The sequence below is a fragment of the Lasioglossum baleicum genome, chromosome 16, assembly GCF_051020765.1.
Source record: "Lasioglossum baleicum chromosome 16, iyLasBale1, whole genome shotgun sequence".
NCBI lineage: Eukaryota > Metazoa > Arthropoda > Insecta > Hymenoptera > Halictidae > Lasioglossum > Lasioglossum baleicum.
In genome coordinates this window covers 2,019,752-2,043,493 of record NC_134944.1, presented here as the reverse complement: position 1 = coordinate 2,043,493, position 23,742 = coordinate 2,019,752, and the positions used below count along the sequence as shown (strand labels likewise).

Genomic DNA, 23,742 nt, shown 5'->3' with positions numbered 1-23,742 from the left:
CGCCTTCTCATATCGAGACCGCGCGTTTTTCCTTTTTCCCCGTCCCCGTCCCCGTCCCCGACCCTTTTCCGTCCACCCTTTCCCCCTCGTTTCATCTACCCGCTTGTCAAATCGACGGGTTCCTTCATCTGTCTTCAACGTGTTAGCACAGCGCTCTATCCGTCACGAGCATTCAAATTCGAGTTAACGCGGGAGAGGCTCGCGCATCCGAAGCGACGGACCAGGCTAATTTAAGGAATCAATTAAAGCCGTCCTTGGCTATCGGTCGAGGCGCGGCGCGGCGAACAATGCGTCGAGAGACACGTCCAATTGTTTTTCAGTTGCCGGACGCGAAACGAATGGGATTCCTGGTTCAATCGGCCGCAGATTCGCCGTGGGTCCTAAAAGTATTCGAACAGTAAACTTCTGACTTGCGAAAATCGTCAACATTTGAACGGTGATCGTTTCGTTGCGAAAAATAGTACAATAACAAACCTGGCCTCGATCTAATAACCTAGCGATTTGAAAGCTGTTCAATATTGCTCGGTACCAGTAAGCAATTCGTTATTTTGTTTTTATCTGAGAAAATATTACGAAAATACTGCTATCCCGACTCGCTTGAACAATTCGCTGAAGGATTTAGAACAATCTACGATACATAAAACGCCAGAGATCACGGGAGGAGAGAAGAGAGTCCGAGTCCGACTCTCGTACGTTCGTATTTTCGCATCTATCCATCTCACGTTTTATACAACATGCGCATACATAATTCCCTCGTTGAATAGATATCAGATCGAGGTTACATTTTAGAAATATTATGCAAACCCTGACCCAACATAATCCGTCGGTTTTTTCCCCCGTGTTACCAAATCAATGTCCTGGCGGAAGGGAAAAGATTGCGTAAGGTGATTTATAGCGAGGAGAGATTTTAACGACCCCTTGTCGTTATGTTGTCACCTGTCCCGAAGCGCCAAAGAAGTCGCATTATGGCCCCATACACGGTTATATGGCACTATCGATAACCGTCGATATTACGTAAAACGACTGCTGCTCGAAAATGAAAGAGTTCAACACCGGGAAACATAATCTGTTTCGCGTCGCGCCATAACCACAAATTTTTGCGTTTCTCATAGAAATTTTTACCTTTTCCCTGTGTCATCCAGTAGACTTGGTCGAGAACCTAGAAAAGATGCAAGAAATCCAAGATTCCATTCTGCAGGATCAATGATTCATCAGTTATCGATACAAATGGTTAAACTTGAGCACTGTCTAGTATTTTCGACAGGTTAGCGCCGCCATGTTGTCTGTGTGTCAGTGCTGCGCTGCGATATGCTGCAACATTTCACGCGCATGCGCGGCCAAAACAGTAGCGTATCTATATCAGGACTAGTGTTCCTTCTCGAGCATTCTTTCTCGAAAAATTTTATAATTGGTTATTTCTCTTTTCTCGAGAAATTACAGTATTTCTCGAGAAATCTAAATCTAGGAAAATTCGGAGATGAACAAATACGTATGTCCTACCATCAGTCAAAATATGCTACTGTTCGAATAATGTGGAACGCTTTATGTAATGTTTATGCACACAATATAATATACCTTTATTATACTTTCTATTAATACAAAATTCAGTCTTACTGTACGACGCTAGTCAAGTTGTCTACCTAGCCTCTCTACTACATTGGTCAAGTTGACAACCATGGTGAGGATACAAAATCATATTTTAACAGCTACATTTTAATGTAGTTATTTAAATATCTCCGATATTTATTCATTTCTCTGAATTCATTTCTCATTTCTCGAGAAATGAAAATTGTTGAGAAATCAGGAACACTAATCAGAATGATGAGCAGAGCCCTGAGGCAGTTATATTGGCTGGAATGTACCGAAAGAATCTGTTCCGGACAAAAACACTCCAGAAAATGTCCTAGGAGTTACAAAATATACACAAATACACATTATTGTACATTCATTTTCCAGAATCAAATCAAACCAATTTTTTAAAATTCTGGGGCGTGCTCAAGGTACCCCATTTTATCGAGAATCTTACTTTACCGAGGCTGAAATCGCCGCGTATGCGCGTGAAATGTTGCACCATATCGTAGCACTGATGTGTGTGTGTGTGTAATGACTAGACTGCAGATCTTTATGCAAAATAAAAAATGTTTGCATTGATTGCAGGACACGAGAGCCAAATAAAAATTGTATTTTTGTTTTAATTATTCTATGAAGCTGAAACTAATATATTGATGTCCTTAAATATTTTTAACATGTCCACTACTTTAAATTACATGTACCCATTTTTGTCATAAATGTATAAAGATCCGCAGTCTAGTAATGACCGATAATTAATAAATTATGTAGTTGCTTGGTGGAAATCTACGTGATGAAAATCAGCGCGTGCTTGTGGTGCCACCTAGCGGTTTTGCTCAGTAAGCGGCGCGCGACCGTCACTATTTACACACAACATGGCGGCGCTAACCTATAAAAAACACTGCAATGTTCAACTTTAAGCAGTTTTAAACGGCGAAACATTGACCCTGCAGGATCGAGACTTGGATTTTTCACATCTTCTCGTCTAAATCTACTGGATAACATAGGTATAAGGGCAAAATTTACAGAAAAGAACGCAAACATTTCTGGTAACGCAAGGAAAAGTTTATTTGTTTTGCCAATCATATCTATTTACGTTACAATTCTTTTGTTTTTAAGAGATAGTATTCGTAGACAAATAAGATTCGATGTAACGAGATTATGTAACATAAACAGCGTGGAACGTGATTTTGACTCACCCTGCTCGCAGAAAGTGAAGATGACGCAAAAGGTTCTTCCTTGTCGAGGAAATAATGTCATTGTTATAGGAATGAATTTTATTTTCACTCGGATTACATGCAATTACTATGCGCAAGTGTAACGGCAATTGCAGTGTAATAAGACGACGTAAGAAGATAACAGAGTAAGTAAAAGGATACGCGAATGCAACTTCGCTGCACGTTATCCATTCGAGCGGAATTGATTTCGTCTTCGAGGTTTCGCGAGGAGGATCGATCGCGTTCGAGATTTATCGATAACTCGAAGAATATATATATGCAACCACGTCCAGAAATTTGAATCTCGCATACCGATTCACCCGCAACCGCAACCACAACGGGCTCGAACATGGAAAGAGGAAAAGGTAAAAGAGAGAAGCAGGAAATATATTCAAATAGTTTTGAATAAATGAATGAGAAGAGCTAAGAGTAGTTAATAATTGGTGATAAATTAAATTTGTATATGAGAAAAATGATAGACACATAGTCGGAAAATAATGTGTTCTTTATGCGGAGGAGAAACAACAAATTTTTATTGCAACTGATTTTCAAAAACAGCACACTAATGAAAAAGTAAAAAATTTGAAGTGGTTCATGTATCGATTCGGTCAATAGTTCTGCTTTTATCTCGTGCTGATTTTTTACGTGTTCGATCGAGTGTACGATATACAACGATAGAAATATTCGAACCGAATAAAGTGTTCCTTAATTAAATAAACGTCTCTTTGAAAATATCGTTCTGTTTCAAAATTTTTTTAATTCTCAATCGTTGCGACAGTTCTTCAAACATTAATATCGGCTGCTCTCTGCCAACGGTAATTTATTTTCATAATAGTCCAGTCAATGAATGCGCATAAGGGGGGTGTAGTGGGAAATGGAAGGAACACAATTTTTAACTTTGGGACTTTGTTTGGACTAGTTAGGAGGTAAACATACTAAAAGTCTCTATTCCTAGGAGGTGAGCGGGGTGCAGGGGGGCACGTAGGAGGTCATCTTTTTCAGTTTCCCCGGTTATATCTCAGAAACTATGGTTTCTAGCGATAAGACCATTCGATACAAAATTAAAGCTGACAAAATGTGCCACAAGATTGATTCCATTCAGTTTTTCGCTATCTCGCATAGTTTCCGAGATATCCGCGCTCAAACTTCACTAATCGTGCTGAAGAGTTCTTTTTCACAATTAGTGAACTTTGAGCGCGGATATCTCGGAAACTATGCGATATAGCGAAAAACTGAATTAAATCAATCTTGTGGCACATTTTGTCAGCTTTAATTTTGTATAGAATGGTCTTATCGCTAGGACGCATAATTTCCGGGATATAAGCGAAAAACCGAAAAAGGGGACCTTCTGCGTGCCCCCCTCCACCCCGCTCACCTCCTAGGAGTAGGGACTTTTAGTATGTTTATCTCCTAACTAGTCCAAACAAAGACCCAAAGTTAAAAATTGTGTTCCTTCCATTTCCCTCTACAACTTTTTCTTGACTAGACTATAAGAAGAAATTAGACTATGCAAAATGCATCCGCGGACTCGGACAGAACGCTTTCGAAGATTTTCAATATCGGTACGTATGTATGTATACTCCTCTCCTCTCAGAGCCAGTCCTACGATACATTTGCACACAGGCAACGTCCTCAGAGACTCGCTATATCATTGTCTAAGATCGCGAAATGTCTTACGCGAACTCTCCTTGTTCTCGTTTCCGCAAAGCCAATACTTACATAGTACTTTGCACCGAGAACGTGCGTGGATTGCGGTGTACGTTCGCGCTTAAAAAGTCGCTCGAGTTTCGATTTTTTACAGAGGGTGGTTCCGAAGTCGCGGCACAAGTTGCCGCCGCCGCGCCGGATGCTGATTCTACGATACATGCGGAAACAAGTCGGAAAAATAGGAATAACGCTATTGGATAGCAATCGGCTGACGCGTCTGCTCGTCACCTACCGATTCTACTTGCTGGAAGTAATAGCGTATTATCTCCGTACCCGTAAACTGTAAAGCAAAGATCTCTACCGGAACTGTCAAAATTGTTTCCCCACCATTGCGGAATCCCCCTTGGAACCAGTCAAGCGGTAAACATGCCCGACACGACACGACGCGACGAACTCTAGCCTCGAGCCAGCAAGACTCGCGCTAATGGAGCTAATGTATTCTTCTACTAGTAATTGATCGAAACGGTAGCGCCGAAAGCATCTATAATTTTGATAGTCAACATTTACGATCGATAATTGGAATTATTGTATTCTTCTACTATTCGGTATCTTTTGTTGCAGACGTACACGTTGCAGACGTTGGAGTGGAGAATACATATTGATGCGCGCTCACGAGAGGCACGCGGTAGAATCGCGCGAAATTTTCGCGGAATTTTATTCGATTAGGCGAGGAAGCAACCAGCTCGCTGTCAACATTGCCCGATACCCAGCCACGGTGCGGAATAAAGCAAAGAATAAACATAAATTTTTAAAAAATACCACGTTTCTAAAACGGACTAAAAAGTATAAAATAAATTTTTAAAAAACGGACTAAAAGTATAAAATAATTTTTTCTAACCCCGTACAGATAGTCCTGAAAATTTGTAATTGTGAATTTTGAATTTTAAAACGAAAAACGTGGGGCGCATGCAATAGAATAATTGATGCATGAATAGTTCACCTAAATCACTAACAATTTTATTGCACTGCAAATGATATGAACTGTTGTGCGAGTTTTCTCAGCGGCAGCTACTCTCTCTACACTCCTTACTATGAATCAGTGATGGGCAAAAATTGTATTTAAATACATTGTCTTTAAATTGTATTTAAATAGAAATTTCGAATAACGAGTAAAAGATACAGTATTCGTTATTCGAAGGTTCGAATACAAAAGTATCTTTTATTCGACTTTTATTTAAATAATCTTGTATTCGCCGAGAATGTATCCGATGAATAATAGTTACAAATTGTATTCGAAGCTTCGAATACATACATCCGCTTACAAAATTACAAAATACAAAATTATTTAAATAAAAGTCGAATGAAAGATAGTTTTTTATTCGAACCTTCGAATAACAAATAAAAGTTATGTATCTTTTATTCCAAATGGTATTTAAATAATTTTAATGGTTATTTAATGGTTTATTCGTTACTCCCCATATCGTAGTACAGAGATGGCGTTGTAGAGCCGAGGCTCTATTTGCCCAATTCAAGCCCGTCTACATTTCAAGTGGCACAGAAGTATTTAAATATACTGCCCAACTATGCTATGTATTATCTTGCGCCCCACGTTTTTCGTTTTAACGAACCGGAGGGTGTAACGGTTAAATTTTTAATAGTTTATATATCTCCTAAACGTGTAGGCTTTTTAAAAAATTTTTTAAAAATATTGCATTGTCATTCAGTTCTGAGCTATGTTTAAAATTTCAAGTCTCTAGCTCATCGGGAAATTAGTTTAAAATCAATTGGAAATTTGTACCGAACAAACAGACAGACAAGAAAGCGAGCTAATATAAAAACGTGGTAATAATAAAATGGGCGGCACGGTGACTCGGATATACATACATAGGTGTAAGGACGTGATTCCGACCTGCACACCAGGTTTCCACGGGATCGTCAGACTTCTTGCTGGACTTTTTCTAGACCGCCGCGATATGGAAAATGCGGTGCACGTTCGCGTTCGAGATCTGCACATGACAAGCGTTTCAAACACGCACGTGTGTGGATATCGAGTGCACCGTCACAGCCGGGACAGGTATTAACTCGAAATAGAATGACAAAGGGAGAGAAAAAAATGGAAAGTGAAACGTTCGATCGGGGAAAAATCGAAAAGTGGTAATTAATATAATATATTTGACGTTCGCTCAAATTTCACGAGAATTCAGAGCTGTGATGTCGAAACTGGCCGCGTGTCTAGTCTAGACAGTGATTCAATTAGAAGACTAATAAAATCACATTTACATTTGCGAAGCAACAAAGTGAAACGGGTCAGCATTATTAAGGCTATTAATCATCGATGCTCGAAGCATCGCATTTATTTGTTTCTCTTTTTAATCAATTTCCCGTTCCAATCATTACATCTCTCTGGTCATCCTTCGCGGTGTGTACGCGACGCGACGCGACGCAACGCAACGCAACGTATTTTAAACGAATCCGCGCACAGGAATCAATTAATGGAAACAGATATACAGACAATATGCGTTGTTCCTGCCACCATTCAGTTTCCGACAGCGCATACGAATGAGTTGATGTAAATTTACCGTCAAACCGATCGAACAATAAAGTCGCTGGAAATGAAAGAAAAACCGAAGAAACAAAACCACACGGAGGAAAAGTCACGCGGAGGTGGGTAGGGGGGTTTGGGGCCTATTTGCACGTTCCTGAAGGGGAAAACCGTGCGCGAGAGAATTCTCTCTCGGGAGAAAAGGAACGGCCCCGTGTGTAAATTGTCCGAATTTCCCAATATTTCATTAAAATTGTTTGGACAGTTGGCGGGGAAAAAAATTTCAGTTACGGTTTCCCGGGGCGGTTGCTTTTATCGATTAACTAGACGACCGAACTTTGCACTTTTGTTTATTCTCTTTATGTTCCATATAACTTCCGTTTTCCCATTAATTCCGTCCCATCCTCCTCCCCTCCCCTTCCCTTCCCTTACCATCTCATCGTTTTGTGTCTTGCTCTGTCCTTCTCGCTTCGTATTTAATTACACACATCGGAAAAAAGTTTCCGCGCTGCTGAGACACGCAGCCTTTCGAGAAAACGTTATTTGCATAATTGTATTCTCTCGCGGAGCCGGGGCAACATATTTTCAACTTCGCCCGCATGAAAAATTGCAAAAGTTGGATTATCGCCTGTGAAAGTCGTCCCGTGTTTCTTCACGGAAACGCGAGAGGTTACGTACCTCGTGGAATTTGTCGGGCTGATCTGTCGAGCAGACGTCAAGGTATCTGTAAACAAACAAAACAGGGCCATTTTTAATATCCGCGGATCGTCCAATTTCTTGTTATATTTCATGCAAAAGCGACGCAATATCCCACACTTTGTCGGTAAAATCGGTACCGCCAGCTATAATTATGTAAATATTAATCTGAGGCGGAAATTTTCGAGCAGCCTGAACCACGAATACAGCCAAAGTATCATGAATATTACTACCCGTGTACACAATCCCTGCCACGAGTTACCGGAGTAGGCAGATGGGTTCAACATGTGAACCTGTTTACGGATATGGTATACACTACAATGATATTTAAAGTTACGGATTAAGTATAGAGTATTTGCGGGTCGCGGAGTCGATACACAAGCTTCCTAAGTAATTGGTTAAACAGTCTCGGGAGCTGGTTAAGCTGCCACAGAAGCTGGTAAAGTTACCTGAGAAGCTCATTAAGCTGTCTAAAGAACTGGTTCAGCTGCTTCGAAATGCGCACAGTGGTATAGGTTTACCAAGTAAACTTGAAGCTTATGGGAGGAACTAAGCACCGCTGGTGGAGGAGGAAAAGTGTTCATCGATGGTTCTTGAATGGCCTTCGACCGATTACATCGTCCTTAGACTCGCGCGACTACTCGATTACTATGGACCAGCCTGGGACAATTACTCTGATAAGCGAATGTGCCAACATAGACCTACAGTGGACGAAATTTCTATAAGAACACTATTTTGAACAAAAGAGTTAAGTATTTTTGATAATATGATTAAAAGAAGGCTAGAAAAATAGTTAAGGAATATAAAAAAGCAGAAATCAATATTCTGATTCAAAAAAACTGCTTCGTTTTTGTTATGAACAAAGTATTACAACTTAATGTACACAAGTATAACGAAATTTCTGTAAAAACTGTCTAATAAATTCGAACAAAAACCAAGTATATAATTAGTAGTATTTAGTACTTCCACCGTTACAGTTAATCACTTCAAATATTCTATTTTCCATACAACAAACTAATTTCTGCAACGTTGTTTTATGGATTTGATTCCACTCGTATCTTACTGCGTTTTCTAACTCTTTAACGTTGTTATACTCCTTCCCATTTTTATATATTGCTCGTGATAGGATTCCCCATAAATTTTCTATTGGGTTTAGATCGTGGGAACGTGACGGCCAGTTCATTAGTTGCAAATTCTTTTGTCTAAACCACTCCCGAGTCTTCTTAGCATTGTGTATCGTTGCGTTATCTTGTTGAAAAATAACGTTGTCGTCACGATTTTCTTCGATGAAGCAAATTAAAGTGTTTTCTAATAGGGCAATGTATTTTTCTGCGTTCATTCTCGTACAAGTTTTGCATATTGGTGTTTTCGAATTATAGCTGAACGCAGCCCACACCATTAAACTTCCACCGCCGAAATTCCTACTAATCGCTACGGCTTTATCCTTACGTAAATCATACCAATAGTATCTAAAACCGTCGGGACCGTCTAGATTAAATTTTTTTTTCATCGGAAAATATAACATTTTTCCACTCTTGACGCCAGGTCATGTGATCTCTTGCGAATTTTAATCTTGCAGTTTTGTGCTCCTGGGTAAGAGGTGGCTTCATTACTTTTTTACTCCATTTTAACCGTGTATCGTGTTGCAATATTTGCTGTACACGTCGTGTAGTTATTGGTAGATCCAAAACTCTTGCTACTTCAATGGCAGTGCTATTATTAGTTGATATTTCTTTAAAGATACGAGAACGATCACGCCTTGTGAGTTTTGTATTTCCACCTGTATAATGATTTTTGCCATATTTTTCACGCAATTTTAGAAAATGATGTATGCAAGTAGATCTATTAATTTTTTGGCTATCTCTCGAATAGAGCAACCTGCATCGTGGTATGCATCTATTTTTATTCTTTCTTCGAGATTTAAAACTTTTCCGCGTGTTATTCTAATAAATGAAGAATTATTATATGTATGTATGTTGAACAATTTTGTATTTAAATTTCAATATTTACTCTGTCTGAGGTATGGACGATGTTTCTTGTAGTAATGATTATACAGAACTGAGATAAATTTATCGTTTTATCTGAGAACTTTCGAATTTGTTTACATGCACTACTTTACGGTAATAATACATTGGTGTTCATACGGTTTTCACACTATACTAACATAAATTTACCGTATAAATGAACTTTTGGCAGAAAATTATGATGTTCTTATAGAAATTTCGTCCGCTGTATTATTTCATTCAACTGCCGCTATTAGTACAATTTTATAAATTATGAAAGGCGACCTTTTTATTGCAAGCGATAGTACACCGTCTTACGCAATTTTTACCCGTAAATCATCTACAATGTACAAAATAAAGAAACGCATTCAAGAAATTACAAACAGTACTTGTTTCTGTTTCACTGTGTTAATCGTAAAATCAATGAAATATACGTGATCAGCGGCTGAAAAACAACTTGTAACAAATTATACGAGCAGATATCTGGAAAAGCGCGTAAAGTTCGCGGCACGGATCGTCCGGAGATTATCAACGACGGAATCTGTAGCAAAAGTTGGTCTCTGGCAGAAATCATTTAGTTTACATAGCGGTGCAAGTTTGTTATAAATTTTATTGACACTCGTCGTTCGGACAGAAGCTGCGCAAAAGTTACGGATTCCGCGAGGTCACGCTGGGCGCGCTGTAACATGCTCGTCGTTCCTTTTTCAGAATTCTCATTTCTCTGTTAGTTCAATTGAATTTTCTCGAAACCTGTGCGGGAACGGGGGACGAAGTTAGCCACCGAAGCAGAGCTGACAAGTAACTGGTTGATGGGCTAACATGACTTTGGTGCGCGTCTCCTTGCGGGAAGACTGGTTCAAGCTTCAGCTTGTCCTTAATACTCCGGCTTAAAGGGACAATCTAGCGTAGTCGGGCCAAAAGATCGATCTTTTATATTCCATCGAATATATGAATTATTGATTTCAAATGTATTCGAACAACAGTCGGAGCATAGAAATACTTGTTATCGCATTCTATTCGCAATCGGAATGGAAAAAGAGTTTCGCAGCGAACATATTTAAATCCATGATGCTTTCCCGTTTGTGATATCGATGAGAATGGCGCAGATCGTTAGAGAATCACTTGATGAATATTATTCTGAGAAGAGACCCATTGTATGTACCTAATTTTTCGGTAAAGGAGCACGTAATTACACATCGGTATTGCAGAATACGCTTCCAGCAGAATTCAATTAAGGTTGGAAAGTATCGATTATCTCATTAATTATTGTACCTGTATCGTTACAGCGAATATTCCGGTACACGGGGAATGATGTACCTTCCCATACAAGCTATCTCAATACCAACATTCGATTTTCGTAATTAACAATCCAAATTTTTTATCCAAGGAAACGGTGTAGACTAATCTGAGAAATTGTGACGCATTCATTGTATTACTTAATCGCTGCATAATAAATCGTGAAATCAGTCGTGTAAATCGTATATTCGATAGAAAAACAGAAATAAGAGTGCGAATAAGAAGGATAATAAAAAGAAATTGAAATAAATTTAGCGTCGATTAAAGGAAGAGTAGCGGAAGGTTTAAGCACATCATTTCGGTGTATATTCGATGGAAAAATAGAAATAAGGGTACGAATAAGAAGGATAATAAAAAGAAATTGAAATCAATTTAGCGTCGATTAAAGGAGGAGTAGCGAAAGGTTTAAGCACATCATTTCGGTGTATATTCGATTTAAAAATAGGAATAAGAGATAGCAGGGAGGTCAGGCATTCCTAAATGAACCGGCTCCGTTTAACGCGACCTTTAACCCTTATGCAGCCGAAAGCGAAGTCGATTTTCGTCGTGTAACAGCATTATTCGGATGTACAGAGGGCAGACGTATCAACCGAATGGAAACTGGCTGTCAGCCAGTTTTGAAAGCCAGTCTTCCCGTACTTCTTTACTTCCCCCCGATGGATGTTGCGCGCCGCGCCGGTCCCTTTGGACACGTGCCATTTCATTATTTTCGCAGAGCTGTCATCAATATCCGAAGATTCATAAACTTTCAGTTTCCCTTTCACATTTCGACGTTCCATTCCTGCCACTGATCTACGCCAAGTCTGCTTTCGTTCAGGAATGCGACTCCATTGATTTTAATGGAACGCCCATTCAATCTCTCATTCGCTGTAGATTATATTTACTATGGCTACGTGCAATCATTTTATGAACGTGTACAAATTTCTAAAGCATGAAATGCGACATGAAACGTAAAAAAAAATATTTCTGCGTAACTAGCGGGAGCTAATGTTTACGAATCGCTGTATCACATAATTTACGGTTATTCTAAAAGTTATCTGGACTGTACCGCAAGTTCTGAATCGTTCTGTACACGTAATAATTCTACACCCTCTGTCCCAAAAGTAACCGGAATGGCTATATAGAATCAAAAGTAGTTAAAAAATCTTGGCAAAAATCATTTTATTTATTCGAAATATTCACCGTTAGCAGAAATACAGCGATTCGCACGTTCAAGAAGTGCATCAAACGACTTTTTTATATCGCTGATCGGAATGGTGTTGAGACTACTCGTCGTTGACCGTTGAATGTCTTCAATTGATGCATAACGATTTCCTTTCATTGCCAAATGCAGCTTCGGGAATAGAAAATAGTCGTGGGGAGCCAAGTCGGGTGAATACGCTGGATGTTGAAGCAAAAAAATGTGATGTTTGGTCAAAAAATCAATGACAATTAATGCCCAATTCGGTTCAATTTTTGGTCATCCGTCAATCGATGTGGAACGAACTGAATTTAGCTTCCAAAGACCAAGCTTTTCGGTTTAAATTCTATGAATTACTAGCTTTTGCCCGCGGCTTCGCTCGCATAGAAAACCGTTTAATGCCCTCGGAAATTGATATTGTTTCTCCATAAAACCTTTTAACCCCCCATTCACCCCTATAGAGTTTTAATTTTATGTTATGCCGCCATCTTAGATTTCAAACCCCCTTTTCACCCCTTACGGCAGGCATGCACAGGTGGACGATTTGGGAGCAGGAGCAATCGACCCTGCTCCTGAGCAGGGTCGGAGCAGTGACCTTGCTCGGACGTATGGAAGGGGAACCCACCAATTGTAAACGGAGCACGAGAGAAGACGAGAAGAAGAGCGTATGAGAGTGGGGGCGGCGTCTACGTTGTTGTAGTCTGACCACTCCGGCGCGCTCTCCACTTCCCCACGCCCCTCCCACTCGTCTTCTCTCGTGCTCTGGACAGTACACATATTATTGTATTGGTGTACTTTTTACACCAGCGCGGGTAGTTACAGGTTAAGTTGCTATAATTCTTAAACGGTGCAGTGAATCGAACCCAAACTTTGGTAATTGCATTAATTTAATAAGAATATATTTTGTCAAATTTTCCAAAATTTTGTTGCGTTTTTATATACCTCCAGAACATCCTTAAATTTGTTTGGTACGCAGACGATTATGATCTGTCTAAGCTTAACAGCTTATATCTCAATAACTATGTATTTGTTTACATGTGTGGCTTCCTTCAAACTTGTTCTCTTCTGGATGCGTGGAAGGTGTTGAAGTAAAAACAATCTTTAACAATAATTTTCTTTGTTGTAAACGCTTTTGCGGCAAGTTTCTCTTACAAATGTCCACTGATCCAGAGGTATGACCATTACCGTTTATACACCCTGTACAACGATAACTACGCTGCTGTATGTAGTTATAAAAATCGATAAATGCCACGTGTGGGTTTATAAACGATACATACATATACCTTTCACCGCGAGAGAGAAGAAATAATGAAACTGACAAACTCTCTTCAAAATAAGCCACTTACTTTTCACAATGCGCGGCATAATGATAATTGCAAAAGTCTCGGCTGATGAACGTCAAGTAACAAAACTGTAGTTCTTCAATTCTTATTACGGCGCTGCGTGCTTACGTTGCAGTCCCCCGTTTTCTTCTTGAAATAAACTCCCATTTTATACGTTGACAAAACGAATAAAAATGTTTACAATCGCGCTTCGTTACACCGAAGGTGTAATTTGTCAATTCTCTGTTCGTTCTACGAATTTGTAACGTTTCAAATCCTAAATACATATCTGAATTTGCTAAATTCTTGGACGAGACAGCAGAGATAATTCGCAGTCCTTGGACAGTAGAGGGGCAAAGATAACGAGCAGATGATACGATGCTTTAATGTAAAATGCTCTTAACGCCCACGCGAGCGATAAACAATAGAAAACCCCACGAGACACGGCAGAATTTCTTTCAACTTATCCGAGGCGTTATCTCAAGAATAACAAATGATATTTACAAAAAAGTTGAAACGAAAGTTGTACGAGAAAGATAAAAAAAGATCGCATAAAGCGGACACGCGATCGACAGGTGAGAAGCCAGTGTACATAGGTACATGTACACGTAATACATAGTCGGTGTTCGGTTTCGTTTTCACGATGAATCGGTGCTTGCTCCAACCTACCAGCTGTGCGAAGTAAGTCGCCTCCTCCGGTACGTTCACCTCCTAAACCCGCGACTACATATTTCTCTTCCGAGAGAAAGAAATCCGTCCAACGGGGATCTGACAATACGGAAAACGGGGTACACCTCCCGTTTCCTGTCCACGTCTCTCGCAGACTGCCACCGGTTCGTGCGAATACACCTCGCTCCCTACTGTCTCTGACCTACAGCCCTACAGCACAGCGTGAGTTACAACACGCTTGGACCGTCGTTTATTAACAGAAACTCGATAACTAGACTGCTGGGAACAAATTTATTCTCTCGGATTTCTTTTGGAAATCTTTTCTTTCATATTTTCATTGACAAATAGCAAAAGTACCGAAGGATTCTACACTCTTCAAAAGAATTAAGGGATCACTTGTGCGAACCCGAAAAATTGCTCCCACTTTACGTGATCATAACTCCGGCCAAAATTGCTGTATCGATATCGTTAAACAATGGTTTGATGAAAGCCTGAAACATCTAGTTTCAGATGCTTCGTTTCAAATTGTTGCTGTGTTATTATTGACGGTTAACAAAAATATTGTGCAACTTTGGAACATCACACGGGGAGCAACAAATTTTTTTGATAAATCGCGTTAATATCATTTGAAAGGGCTGTCTTTCCTGTGTAAATTGTGTGGTTGTTGATTATTCTGCGATTTTTTTTATTCGAGTTATTCAACATTGAAGTAAATGTTGGCTTTTTAACTTTAACTGACTCCAGAAAGCAAAGAAATTATCGTAGAATCTTGTGCAAAAAAGCAATAGAAAGAGCGTTTCTTTCTCTTCAAGACACTTCTTTTGTTTTTTCAATGACATTAACATTTCCATATACCAGGTGTTTCTGAAAATATGCTTAAAAAATGCACAATTTCCATTTTTCCTTTAACTCGCTATATCTCGACGGGAAATGATCGTAATACTATGATCCGAACGTCAGATTGAAGCAGAGATTCTGCCGATTCGATCGAGTACCCTATGAACTCGCCGCGACACTTTTTTACCTATGGCAGCTGTGTTTGAAGTTAGTGCTTCGCAGAAATTAGCGCGCCACGTACAGCGGCTGCCTGACATGAATACGGTACCGACACACAGTGGAAAATTTGGATCGAAAATCGATTTCTTGCCAAATCCTGAAGTCGTAGACAAATTTTGAGACCAGATTTGAAATCAACGTGAAAAAATCTACGGGAAATGATATATAGCATGTTAAAAAAAAAAATTTTCCGCACGTGGTATTGAAAAAGCCACAATTTTCTTGAAATTGTGCAAGTTTAACGTATTTTCTCAAGGTTAAAAAACGTTCATACCACAATCTCCATAATTATTTCATATTCTGCGAAGTTTCAGCTTTCATTTTAAAAAAATTTCATCGCGCTCTATCTCATTTCTATCGGAAGTTCGTTGATTTTTACACAGATTTCGTCGGTTCGGCCAATAGTGCGGCGCACAGTGGAAAATTTGGACCAAACTCGATTCAAAATCAAAGAACTTTCGATAGAAATGAGGTAGAGCGATGAAATTTTTTTAAATTAAAGCTGAAACTTTGCAGAATATGGGAAAAATATGGAGATTATGGTACGAACGTTTTTTAACGTTGAGAAAATTCGTTAAACATGTAGAATTTCAAAAAAATGTGGTTTCTCCAGTACCATGTGCAGAAAAATTTTTTTTTAACATGCTATATATCATTTCCCGTAGATTGTTTCACGCCGATTTCAAATCTGGTCTCAAAATTTGTCTACGACCTCAGGATTTTGCAAGAAATCGATTTTTTCGCTTTCTGGAGCCAGTTAAAGTGAAAAAGTCCATATTTAGTGCAATGTTGAATAACTCGAATAAAAAAAATCGCACAATAATCAGCAACCACACATTTTATACAGGAAAGGTAGCCCTTCCAAACGATATTAACGCGCGATTTATCAAAAAAATTTGTTGCTCCCCGTGTGATGTTCCAAAGTTGCACAAAATGTTTGTTAACCGTCAATGTTGTCTTCATCTCGCTATAACTTCGTAAAAAACCAACATAGCAACAATTTGCAACAGAGCATCTGAAACTGGAGGTTTCAAACCATTGTTTAACGATATCGATACGGAGTTATGATCACGTAAAGTGGGAGCAATTTTTCGGGTTCGCACAAGTGATCCCTTAATTCTTTTGAGGGATGTATTATGCTCCAGGGTGAGATCACAGATTAATTTATATGTATGAATTGCATGTTTTACCTTAGACCATACCATAGACATAAGGATTAGAATTTTCAACGAGTATGTAAATTTATATTAGACCGTCCATGACGCCTGCAAGAGCCAAACTAACAATTAGAAGGCGGCCGTGACAACAGTTTTGGTTCGCGTCGCGCGCTGCGCGCCGCGCCATCTCAAAGGGCTCGCTTTTACTTGAGTGGTCGTAGGGAAAAAAAAGTCGGAAAAGTGGAATGCGTTGCAATTTAAATCTGAATAATGCCTGTACGAGCCGCGCAAGAACAAAGAGAAGTGTCACCGTTTATGCATCTCTACGTGCACAGCAGACACGCGAGGTCTTTACTTGTCAGTTTGCGAGCGTGCCTACACTGCACTGGCTGCGAAGCTTAGCAATGTCAGGGATCAACATCGTGGCCACCGCACGAAAACGATTTCATAGAAATCCGAATGTCTCTCTACCAGAGCCTCGAGCTCCTGTAGCACAATTTCTATCCGATCCAGCGTGCTGGACTTGGATTCACAGTCTCGTATTCAAATTACCGCGCTTTAATTCAAATCAGCCGCCATATGTACCAACACGTTCTTCCTTTGGCCCACCGTGCTATCCGCGTTGCTTTAACGCGATTCAAATCAACTAAAAACTACTTACTACTTCCCAATCGAGAGAGTCGTCGCTCTAATCTTTTATTCATTCAAGCAAATATTTATATAGATTGTAAACAAATAAATAATTTTCGATAACAGTCGACGAAGGCGACTTTTAAAGGATCGGGTGATCAGAAAAGTTTTAAACGATTCAACCTACTGAAAAAAGTTCGCGATAAAAGTTCCAAAAGTTTTAAAGAGTTTAAAATTCCCCGAAATAATGGCACGGTCGACAAGATGGCAGATCGTCCCATTTTTCGATGGAAGGAGGTTCCATGGAAAACCACATGGATTATATGGCGTAGGCTACCTTGAAAACCCGTAACTCGCGCCCGCATTGTGTAATCAGGCCGATCTATTTCTAAACTCTAGACTTCCGTCAGTCAAATACGCTGCCGTTCAAATGTCATTTTAAAGAATCCCAGCGCGCTTCTCCCAACGTTTCTCAATCGTTCCAGATTCCATTTTGCAAGCTGAAACACCTTGTAAATTAATCTAGCAAAACGAGTGTGTAATCGTTAGACTGCGGATCTTTATGCAAAATAAAAAATGTTTGCATTGATTGCCAGACACAGGAGCCATAAGAAAATTTCGTTCTTCTTTTAATTATCTTATTAAGGTGAAACTAATGAAACTAATACACTGGTGGCCTTAAATCTTTTTAATACCTCCACTGTTTTAAATTGTACGTGCCCATTTTTGTCATAAATGCATAAAATCCGCAGTCTAGTAATCGTTTTCTTAACCCTTAGCACTTGAGTGACGACTCTGTTTAAATTACGAAACATTTAAGCATTGCGTGAGGTACTATATCAATTTCATATTCATATAAAGAAAAGAATTAATATAGAACGGAATTATTCTAGGTCGAAAGAAATGTTTAATTTTCCAGTTAAAATAGGTCCGATTGCAGAGGGTTAATATTTCAAGTGCGATTAAATTATTCGCGCTAATTTTACTGGTCCAAGGCAGCGTTCAGAGAATTCGGAAAAATGTCCAAATCCGGAGTGATTATCTCCGGGAAACAGAGACCACGCACGCGTCTTATGTGGTTTCATATGATATAGAAAGTTACACCTTACACATTTAGGCGAGCAGCGGAGGTTCGGATTAAAGGTAGAGACGCCTTCGTTAAACTTCCACTAACAGTTCCAGAATTCTCTGGTTACGTGCTTTTCCCTATGCTCTATCCCTATCCTATAGAACAAACGATGCAATCTCGTATCTGAAATCGATAACTGCATCGGCAGCTAAGCTCAATTTACGCGACGTCCGAGTAAAACAATGAATTAGCATTCCTTACGATCACTATTTCGAATATTCTTCGGGCTCCCAGCGGATTTGCAAATTCGGCGAAAGCGTGTCCCCGGCACCAGGACACAAACCATAATGGAATCCACATCTTATTTATACTTCTTTTTTTGTGACCTCTCGAACGCGATGCGAATATTTTTCATCGAGTTTAATAAACATTCGAATAAATATTCCAACAATTATTCGAACGTATTTATTATTATTTCTCGGTTCTTTCGATCGAACAAAAATACGAGTACAATTCTGCTTATGAATATTGAATTTATTATGTACTGTAAACAATTGCGCCTATAAATATTATATTACAACATATTTGCAAATATGTAAAATGTAAACGAATCGTTTTCAATTATAATTTCTGTTTCTGCTGGGAAATAATGAATAGACTGCGGATTTTATGCATTTATGACAAAAATGAGTAGGTGCAACTTGACACAGTTGACAAATTAAAAGAATATGAGAACATTAATTTATTAGGCTCAGCTTATTAAAATGATAGAAAAATGAATATCGCTTCTATTTGGCTCCTGTTCTTTGTAATTGATGTAAACAATTTTTATTTTGCATAAAGATCCGCAGTCTAATAATGAACAATCGAATAAAGTCACGAAATTAGTAAACAGATTGTCTATTTGAATAACTAACGATTGTTCGCTCTTGCATATTAGCACTATGCATATCAGACATTAATAATAGTACATACTTGTTTCTATTAAGTCGTCAGCTTTCCGATTTGTTAAAGTAAAATAGTATATTGAATATATCTATGAATTAATAACAGTTTTATGGATTTACGTAGGTACAATCAATTATAAATACATTCGTAAATAGAGCAGTGGTACGCCAATGCTAATTAGCTTTGTTTACCATTATTGGCCTAACAATAACCACTGTGTTTGGCACCGTTGAGAAATGTAAACAGTTGAGAACTGTACAACCTGATCTAGCTATTTAGCGTGTGCTAAACATTCAAAATTCAAACTGGTTGTTCGATTAATTCTTTGTCGCTGTAAATATAGCACCTACTCCTTTTATACTCATTTTATATAGTATGTAGTATGTATATTAAAAAAACCACGCGCAGCGGAAGTGAAACTTCTTGCAGTCTAGTAATGTTTAGAAGTAAATTAAGATTGGAAATGGTAAATAATTATCCTCTAATGAAAAGCGACAACAAGATTCAGGAACAACTCTCTATGCAGTATTTGCAAGACATTTAGACAAAATTGAATCGAGAATATTTATATCATATTTTAGCTATCACGAGCCAATTGTTTCAATGATAGAATCATAGAAAATCATAGAAAGAATAATGAACGATCAAAATTTGCGACGCAAAGAAGAAGAGTACCCTTACACATCGTCGAATTACGGAACGCAAACATAATAAACGCTATTTACCTAAGAACCGCCCCCACCCCATTACCCCAAGGTACAACTTCCGTTACACATTTGTGTGACATCCTACGTCACGCTGTTAGCCGAACGAAACCTACAAGATTTTCAATCTTAACACATTACCGGCCGGTGATTATTGCATAATTTTGAAAAATCGAGGATACATGGCTAAACATTTTAATGTAACCTTCAATAGCTACAGCAGTTTTCATTGTGAAGTAACAAGTCACCCTGAATAACGTCATCTAATAGTTTCATTTAAGATTGCAGTGTAAAAGAAAGTTTCTATGCTTTCTTTTGGTACAGTACAATCATTGAAAAACCTATTAATAGGCTTCCGGTAGGTAAAGTGTTGAAAATGATGTCGCGCGGCCACTCCATCGTTAAACGATCGAGCGAGCCTAACCGCGATCGGGTCTCGTCCATTCGCCCGGTCTGGGAATAGCCGGCACAGAAAGTAAAGTTTAATTCCCATGGATAATTGCATAACTTAATATTTCGTTGGATTCATTAGGGTTGTAGCGAGGCGAGGCATAGCCCGCCGCGCCACCCGAGGTATCCCGTATTCGTCTCTTGTTTCAAGTTACGATGTCGCGACATAGAATATTTATGGTGTTCACCTAGCCTTCCGCCGCCATCGTTGCCAGAGGGACACAGGGCTCTATGAATATTTAGAAAATTAAATTCGTCCAACTTCGTGATCCCCCTTCTCCGCGACTGCCTGCGCGCGATCTACACACGCGCTTGAATTTACATGTTGGAGCAGCGGGATATTCTTAATAGATCGCCAAGTACAAGGAATTATGCCATTTAAGAATGACTAACTAGCCTTCGTCCAGCTGTCGGCCTCAGCGACTTAAACGATAACAGATGAAACAGACTAGACGATAAAAGGGCGAATCGTTCATATTTCTCGTGTATTGCAGCTGTGAAAAAGAATGAAACGAAGCGTCCCACAGTGGACTGTATGCTCGATTTCAGCGGTAAAAATTCAATTTTTTTTAAACTCTACATAAATTGTAAAATTTTTGTGGCTTAAGTTAGTTGAATAGATATTCAACTAATCTCCCATCATTCGTTTTCCCATTCATGTATCCATAAAGCACAGTCGAACGCCTAACGCGATGAGCTAACTGAGCTGTTGGAAACGTGATTGATATTTCTAGATGTAATGTTTACACTGTAGAAATATTAATTAAATTGATTTCATTTTTTAATTACTTCTGTACAATGCTCAAGGTTTATCAGAGCCTGATAGACTTACAGAATAAAAAGTACGTAATAATTTTAAGGTTAGCCTAGTTCTTCGCGGAAAAAACGCCGAAAAAATCGGTTATTATTTTTTTTAACAACGGCGCACCAAACCAAAAAATCTGAAAAAATTCACGAACAATACTTATAACAATATACTGCTACTGTAAAAATATGAATGTTGTCACTCTAGAACTTCCATGTGAAATCTGCATTTTTTCGATTTTTTTGAGGTTTTTGAATTTTTACAAGCAGGATTTCCATTTTAAAAATCTGAAACCAATTGCAAAGTATGTATTTGGGTTTTTCATTAACTAGGGAAAATAGGCCAAAAACTGATTTTTCGATTTTACCCCATAACTACTCTCCCGATCGAGATAAAGGGTTGACATTTTGCACAGTATGGTTTTTCTTGGTGCTCTATCGAATGGCACATCGGCGATTAAATTCGGTTCAAGGGCATTTTTTACTATCTTATCCGGCTATACCCTTCGTCGGAAGTTTGAAATTCTGTTAACACGCTTTCATTTTTCAACGAATTCACCTATTAGTATATAATTGTTACCTTATTTACATACACTAACAGATTTTTGTTTTATAGAAGTTTTTTTAGCTAAGTATAAGGTATACTTTTAAGAGAAATTCACTTTTGTACTATATACATTTTTTTAGTTATTAATATTGGGTATACGAATAAGTTTCCGCCCCTTTTTGTTGAAAAGAAGCGTATAAACAATTCCCATAGTGTGGAAACGTTTTCCAAAAGTAGATCGATCGACGTTTAATTCAATTGGCAGTTCTGCAAGTGTTTGACGTGGATTTCCGTCAAGTAATGCTGGGAAATCTGTATCTTCGAATTTTTTGGCACACCATCGCAATCTTTGTCCCTTACGTCGAAATCATGGGTTTTAAAGGAGCATCGTCCCCGTAAATATATAATAAATATAATATAGTAAATATGTAACACCTTTCTTTAAAACAAAATAATGCAACATGACTTCCCGCAAATGTGTACATAAAATAGACGAATAACGTTAAAATATTGATTGTAATCCGCAGTACTTGATTGAAAAATAGCTACACAAACTTTACAATCTAATATACGCTCCTCTTTATGGACAAATTTTGCACTCGGAACATCCGTTTCAGCAAAAACTGTATACAGTACAAAAAGTAGAAATCTCAAGCTTCAAAATGGTTGTCTTTTTCATCAAATTTGGATAAATTTTAGCAAAGTTACAAGCAGTTTCAATATTGAGCGAATTTTGAACTAACTGTGGCCGCTGAAATCGGGCATACAGCCCACTGTGCGTCCTTTTTACAACGATATCGCAAACTTTTGTACATATTCGATTTTTAGTTGCGGTCCCAGAACACCGATTTCATCGTTCCAGTGGTTCTGGTGGAAAAAATTTGAAATGCTTTATTTCTCTCAGTCCGATGGTTACTCGCAGCTAAACTAACCCCGCACGATCAAAAAGTGTGTATCGTTCTGGTCGGAAGAAACTATGTGCAGCTCGACATTTTGCAACCACTTTGACCCGCCGCTGTTTAACGTATTTTCCACGAAAAAATTCAGTGCAGAACAAGAACAAGTTAAAAGCGTGATGTATGGATAGAGATAGTTTGAAAAATTTCAATTCGAAAAGTTGATCAACCCAATATACTCTTAAACAACGTGTTTACATGCGCTAGTTTACTGAATAAATTCAATTTTGATATTTTCGTTATAGCGTATCTTTCTATTTTAACTTGTTCGAATATTTATAAATTGAAAATGTGGTGTCGTTATTTACTTTCTGCTATAACTTAGCAGAAACCAATGATTAGGGGGACGGTCGAATAACCGAGAAGATAACAACGCGCGCGCGCGCGTCATTATGTCCATTACGAGTAGAAATGGTGCGCAATAGTCCAGACACATTAGCCAGTCGCAGTTGAAATCACGTTCACCGCGACGAATCTTTTCATTTCATTCGTTTTTTTTCTGTAAATGAAACTGGTTTATACGCAACGCAGTATATTTTTCGAAACGGAGATTCTCGACGCAAATGCACTGCGAGTGGCAGTGCTCCATCACAAAACGTGACAATTTCCACTTGATTGTTTCTAAAATGAATACATATTAGATAGTATGTATAGGTAGCTTGTAATTTTCCACATTTTAACCGGGAAGGACGAGACTTTTGCATTTCTCTCTTATACATATCAGAGTTGGGCAAAATGTTTTATTTCAATTACAATTACAATTAGTTGCCAATTACTGTCATTTGAAATTGCAGAAATAAAATTACAATTGGCTCAGCCAGTAATTGTAATTGCGGACCACAATTACAATTACAGTGATTGTGAAAGGAGTAATTACAATTACTTAACACGATTACAGTAATTGTAATTGAGTCTAACAATTACTCCAGTGTAATTGTTCTTGTAAACCACTCATTTTTATATTTTGGACCATTTAACCGTTTTCTTATTGTAATTATAGTCCACTTTTGCACCTGTAATTGAAGATGTAATTAATTACTACCCAACTCTGATACACATAGTATAACATAACGGAGTAAATACTCTTTTAATCCACCATGAATAACGTTTTCTGTTTTTTATTCTTTTTATTAGCCCGATTGTGCTCTCGCTGTACGCACACTTCGCGATTGAAGTCGACGAACAATGAAAACAGCCGCCAATTTAGATTGTTACGAGGAAATGCGAGTAAAGTGCTTCGAAAATGAAAAAGATTGACAGGTTAATCGAGTAGAATAGGT

At 38.5% G+C, this 23,742-nt stretch overlaps 1 protein-coding gene across 8 annotated transcripts in view; it reads right to left on the bottom strand.

The window, feature by feature from the left end:
* LOC143216904 (1-phosphatidylinositol 4,5-bisphosphate phosphodiesterase epsilon-1) overlaps positions 1-23,742 on the bottom strand; it is a 149,325-nt gene that overhangs the window by 115,473 nt on the left and 10,110 nt on the right. For 7 of the 8 annotated variants that reach the window (XM_076440476.1, XM_076440480.1, XM_076440474.1 and 4 more), the window contains exon 2: positions 7,654-7,699. The exons of the other annotated variant lie outside the window; for it this stretch is intronic. The gene's annotated coding sequence lies outside the window, so the exon portion shown is untranslated. The remainder of the gene's footprint in view (positions 1-7,653; positions 7,700-23,742) is intronic. 8 annotated transcript variants of the gene reach the window in all.